The following is a 6,434-nucleotide window of genomic DNA, read 5'->3' on the forward strand; positions in this document are numbered from 1 at the left end:
AATCTCAAGAACTCCTTTCTTCTGACTAGTCCCATTGTTCACAGGATTTCTTTCAGAAGTGTACATGAATTGGTTATTTGCAACCATTTCAATCAGTTCTTGAGCTTCAGTAGGCGTCTTCTTCAGATGAAGAGATCCTCCAGAAGAGCTATCCAAAGACATCTTGGATAGTTCAGAGAGACCATCATAGAAAATTCCTATGATGCTCCATTCAGAAAGCATATCAGAAGGGCACTTTCTGATTAATTGTTTGTATCTTTCCCAAGCTTCATAGAGGGATTCTCCTTCCTTCTGTCTGAAGGTTTGGACTTCCACTCTAAGCTTACTCAATTTTTGAGTGGAAAGAACTTTGCCAAGAAGGCATTGACTAGCTTTTCCCAAGAGTTCAGGCTTTCTTTAGGTTGAGAGTCCAACCATGTTCTAGCTCTGTCTCTTACAGCAAAAGGGAATAGCATAAGTCTGTAGACCTCAGGGTCAACCCCATTAGTCTTGACAGTGTCACAGATTTGCAAGAACTCAGCTAAAAACTGATGAGGATCTTCCAATGGAAGTCCATGGAACTTGCAATTCTGTTGCATTAGAGAAACTAGTTGAGGCTTAAGCTCAAAGTTGTTTGCTCCAATGGCAGGGATAGAGATGCTTCTCCCATAGAAATCGGGAGTAGGTGCAGTGAAGTCACCCAGCACCTTCCTTGCATTGTTGGCATTGTTGTTGTTTTCGGCTGCCATGAGTTCTTCTTCTTTGAAGAATTCGGTCAGGTCCTCTAAAGAGAGTTGTGCTTTGGCTTCTCTTAGCTTTCTCTTCAAGGTTCTTTCAGGTTCAGGATCAGCTTCAACAAGAATGCCTTTGTCTTTGCTCCTGCTCATATGAAAGAGAAGAGAACAAGAAAATGTGGAATCCTCTATGTCACAGTATAGAGATTCCTTGAAGTGTCAGAGGAAGAGAAAGGTAGAAGATAGGAGTAGAAAATTCGAACTTATTAAAGAAGATGGAGTTCGAATTTTGCATTAAGGGATAGTGTTAGTCCATAAATAGAAGGATGTGAGAAGAAGGGAAGTGATTTTCGAAAATTAAGTGAAAAATTTTGAAAATATTTTTGAAAAACATTACTTAATTTTCGAAAATGAAAGTTGAAAAGAAATCAAGTGATTTTTGAAAAAAAAAGATTTTGAAATTAGAAATCAAGAAGATTTGATTGAAAACTATTTTGAAAAAGATGTGATTAAGAAAATATGATTGGTTTTAAAAAGATGTGATTGAGAAGATGTGATTTGAAAAACATTTTAGAAAGATTTGATTTTGAAAACTAAAACTTGACTAACAAGAAAAGATATGATTCAAACATTAAACCTCTCTCAACAGAAAAGGCAACATACTTGAAACGTTGAATCAAATCATTAATTGGTAGCAAGTATCTTTGAAAATGGAAAGAAATTGATTTTGAAAAAGATTTGATTGAAAAATTGATTTGAAAAAGATTTGATTGTGAAAAGATTTTGAAAACTTGAAAAAAAATTGTATTGAAAAACAGAATCTTCCCCCTTGTGCCATCCTGGCGTTAAACGCCCAACCAGGTACCCTGGCTGGCGTTTAAACGCCAGTCTGTCCTTCTTTACTGGGCGTTTTGAACGCCCAGCTTTTCTGTGTAATTCCTCTGCAGAATGTTCTGAATCTTCAATTCTCTGTATTATTGACTTGAGAAGACACAAATTAAAAATATTTTTTTGGATTTTTAATAATCAAAATGCAACAAGAATTAAATAACAATGCATGCAAGACACCAAACTTGGCAGTTTGTATACTACTGACACTAACAAAATGCATATGAGACACATAAACACTCAAGTCAATTGAATTCAAAGATCAAAATAAGAAATCATCAAGAATTGCTTGAAGATTCTTTAAGACACATGAATGAATGCATGCAATTGACACCAAACTTAAGATGAGACACTAGACTCAAACAAGAAAATTTTTTTGGATTTTATGATTTTGTAAATTTTTTTTTCGAAAATCTAATGGAAAAAAAAAGGTATCAAAATTCTTAATGAGAATTCCAGGAATCAGTGCAATGCTAGTCTAAGACTCCGGTCCAGGAATTAGACATGGCTTCACAGCCAGCCAAGCTTTCAAAGAAAGCTTCGGTCCAAAACACTAGACATGGCCAAAGGCCAGCCAAGCCTTAGCAGATCACTGCTCCAAAAGCAAGATTGATAGAAATCAACAAGCTCTTGTGATGATAAGTTGAAACCTCGGTCCAATGAGATTAGACATGGCTTCTCAGCCAGCCAGATTTCAACAAATCATCATGAAACTCTAGAATTCATCTTCAAGAATTTCGAAAAAAAATACCTAATCTAAGCAACAAGATGAACCTTCAGTTGTCCAAACTGAACAATCCTTGGCACTGATGTTACCAAAAGCTTGCTCAAAACTTGAACAATCCCCGGCAACGGCGCCAAAAACTTGGTGGCGCGAAATTGTGAACAATACTTTTCACAACTCTCATAATCCCCGGTCATGAACCCCAAGAACTTGGTGTTCAATACCATGGCATTACACAACTTCGCACAACTAACCAGCAAGTGCACTGGGTCGTCCAAGTAATAAACCTTACGCGAGTAAGGGTCGATCCCACAGAGATTGTTAGTATGAAGCAAGCTATGGTCATCTTGTAAATCTTAGTTAGGCAAACTCAAATGGATGTATGATGATGAACGAAATAAACATAAAGGTAAAGATAGAGATACTTATGTAATTCATTGGTAGGAACTTCAGATAAGCGCATGAAGATGCCTTCCCTTCCGTCTCTCTGCTTTCCTACTGTCTTCATCCAATCCTTCTTACTCCTTTCCATGGCAAGCTCATGTAGGGTTTCACCATTGTCAGTGGCTACCTCCCATCCTCTCAGTGATTACGTCGCCTATGCTCTGTCACAGCATGGATAATCATCTGTCGGTTCTCGGTCAGGCCGGAATAAAATCTATCGATTCTTTTGCGTCTGTCACTAACGCCCCGCCTGCTAGGAGTTTGAAGCACGTCACAGTCATTCAATCATTGAATCCTACTCAGAATACCACAGACAAGGTTAGACCTTCCGGATTCTCTTGAATGCCGCCATCAGTTCTAGCCTATACCACGAAGATTCCGGTTAAAGAATCCAAGAGATATTCACTAGAGCCTTGGTTGCTTGTAGAACAAAAGTGGTTGTCAGTCACACGTTCATGGGTGAGAATGATGATGAGTGTCACGGATCATCACATTCATCAAGTTGAAGAACAAGTGATATCTTAGAACAAGAACAAGCGGAATTGAATGGAAGAACAATAGTAATTGCATTAATACTCGAGGTACAGCAGAGCTCCACACCTTAATCTATGGTGTGTAGAAACTCCACGTTGAAAATACATAAGAACAAGGTCTAGACATGGCCGAATGGCCAGCCTCCCAATGATCTAAGATAGCATAAAAATGAAGATAGCTACCAAAGTCTTGATCTAAGAACGAGATGTCCAAAGATGATCTAGAGATCTCAAGTGATCAAAAGATGAAAATACAATAGTAAAAGGTCCTACTTATAGAGAACTAGTAGCCTAGGGTGTACAGAAATGAGTAAATGACATAAAAATCCACTTCTGGGCCCACTTGGTGTGTGCTTGGGCTGAGCAATGAAGCATTTTCGTGTAGAGACTCTTCTTGGAGTTAAACGCCAGCTTTAGTGCCAGTTTGGGCGTTTAACTCCCATTTGGGTGCCAGTTCCGGCGTTTAACGCTGGAAATCTTGAAGGTGACTTTGAACGCCGGTTTGGGCCATCAAATCTTGGGCAAAGTATGGACTATCATATATTGCTGGAAAGCCCAGGATGTCTACTTTCCAACGCCGTTGAGAGCGCGCCAATTGGGCTTCTGTAGCTCTAGAAAATCCACTTCGAGTGCAGGGAGGTCAGAATCCAACAGCATCTGCAGTCCTTTTTAGTCTCTGAATCAGATTTTTGCTCAGGTCCCTCAATTTCAGCCAGAAAATACCTGAAATCACAGAAAAACACACAAACTCATAGTAAAGTCCAGAAAAGTGAATTTTAACTAAAAACTAATAAAAATATACTAAAAACTAACTAGATCATACTAAAAACATACTAAAAACAATGCCAAAAAGCGTACAAATTATCCGCTCATCAAAGGTACACAAAGAAACGTGTAAAGTGTCATGAGGTAAAGATACAATGTCAAAAGATCCTATTAATAGTAAACTAGTAACCTAGGGTATACAAAAATGAGTAAATGACGTAAAAATCCACTTCTGGGTCTACTTGGTGTGTGCTTGGGCTGAGCAATGAAGCATTTTCGTGTAGAGACCTTTTCTGGAGTTAAACGCCAGCTTTTATGCCAGTTTGGGCGTTTAACTCCAAGTTTTATGCCAGTTCCAGCGTTAAACGCTGGAATTTCTGAGGCTGATTTGCGACGCCAGTTTGGGCCATCAAATCTTGGGCAAAGTATGGACTATCATATATTGCTGGAAAGCCCAGGATGTCTACTTTCCAATGCCGTTGAGAGCGCGCCAATTGGGCTTCTGTAGCTCCAGAAAATCCACTTCGAGTGCAGGGAGGTCAGAATCCAACAGCATCTGCAGTCCTTTTCAGTCTCTGAATCAGATTTTTGCTCAGGACCCTCAATTTCAGCCAGAAAATACCTGAAATCACAGAAAAACACACAAACTCATAGTAAAGTCCAGAAAAGTGAATTTTAACTAAAAACTAATAAAAATATACTAAAAACTAACTAGATCATACTAAAAACATACTAAAAACAATGCCAAAAAGCGTATAAATTATCCGCTCATCAATACGCGTTGATGAACTTTTTGGCATTCCACGTGTGCGCGTGGGCGGTGGGTACGCGTGATGCTATTTTCATCCCAAAGTTGATTTTTGAGTTTTAAAAGCCAAATTTCATACTTCTAAGCCTCTGATCTCACCCTTTATGTCTCAAATCATTAAGATATACATAGCGATGGGAAAGAAGCTAGGGAGTGTGTTAACTTGTGAATGAAGAAAGGGGATAACTAATGATCAATGATGATCAAAGATGATTGTATGAGATACGGAGGATGACGGTGGAAGTGCTTTATGTGCCATGAGCCGATAGGCTATATTTGTTAATGAATTGGCTAGATATGGATTGAATTATGAGTCGGATGGCTGAGTTATTATCGAGGTACAGCGGAGCCATTATTGATTATGGCTGAGTATAATTGCATATATGCTTATTGAATGAAATGTGAATGTTGCACTTCTACTATCTGAGATACGAGTTTCCCTGGGAGAAAGCAGTGGCTAGCCACCACGTGCTCCAGGTGGAGACTTGATACTCTCCTGACCCTGTGTCATAAGTGTGGTCGGACACTGTGAAAGTTTCGGATGAGTTCACCCCCGTGAATATACACCAGTGAGAGTGTACACCAGTGAGGGTGTTGGATTATGAATTATGAATTATGTTGAGTATAACTCGAGTTGGGGATGCACGATAGAGGGACAGTCCAATGGTTAGCTACCAGGACTTGTCGGGTTGGCTATATAACTGACAGATGATATCTTCAGGCATTAGGGCAGGCATACATCATATGCATATTATGTGAATTGTTTGAGGTTGCCTAATTGACTATATAATACTTGCTAATTGCCTAAATACTGTATCTGTTTCCTATTTGTATATCTATTGTTTGATATAACTATGTTTGCCATATTATACTTCTGCTGGTGGTTGGGAGGTATGAATGATTTGGAAAAGGAAGTATTAGTTAGACTGAAGATCTTTAGTCAGTCGCCAATTGTGGTTTAGTCTGTTTATAAGCTTTGAATTATCTGTTAGAAGTTTTCTAGGACTGCCTTTGGTTTTCCCAAGACATTACATGTTAGATATGTGGGCATTGTTACCATACTGAGAACCTCCGGTTCTCACCCATGCGAATTTTGTGGTTTTCAGATGGAGGACGTGAGGCTTCTCACTGAAGCATGCTGGAGACTTCTGGATTAGCGAAGATCCTTGGTTCTCGGGACTTTACTTTAGCTTATGTTTTGCTTAGATACTTTTATCCCCACTAAATAATACAACTGTGATGACTCCTCTTAGAGGAGATTTTGGAGAATAGGCTTTCTGTATCCTTGTCCCTTTGGGTTCTTTGCTTATATATTTACATGTATATATTTCTATGCTCGGACCGGTTATCTTCACAACTGGAGTGTTGCGCTTTCGAGTTACGATTTTGTTTTATCCATTTTCTCCAAAGGCTCCTAGTTATAATCATTTTTCACACTACTATATGTACTAAATTTTTATTTTAGAGGTCGTAATACCTTGCCATCTCTGAATTATGACTTAAGCATAAGACTCTGTATGGTAGGGTGTACAACCAGCACGCTCAACGAGGTGCATTGC

The 6,434-nt window shown here is 38.9% G+C and overlaps 1 non-coding gene across 1 annotated transcript; it reads left to right on the top strand.

Annotated features, from left to right (window-relative positions):
- The first annotated feature begins 216 nt into the window (after positions 1–216).
- On the top strand, positions 217–324 carry LOC112713814 (small nucleolar RNA R71). Its single transcript, XR_003158774.1, has one exon. It is a non-coding gene; the product is annotated as a small nucleolar RNA R71 (small nucleolar RNA).
- Positions 325–6,434: the final 6,110 nt, after the last annotated feature.

The sequence above is a fragment of the Arachis hypogaea genome, chromosome 9, assembly GCF_003086295.3.
Source record: "Arachis hypogaea cultivar Tifrunner chromosome 9, arahy.Tifrunner.gnm2.J5K5, whole genome shotgun sequence".
NCBI classification, from domain to species: Eukaryota; Viridiplantae; Streptophyta; class Magnoliopsida; order Fabales; family Fabaceae; genus Arachis; species Arachis hypogaea.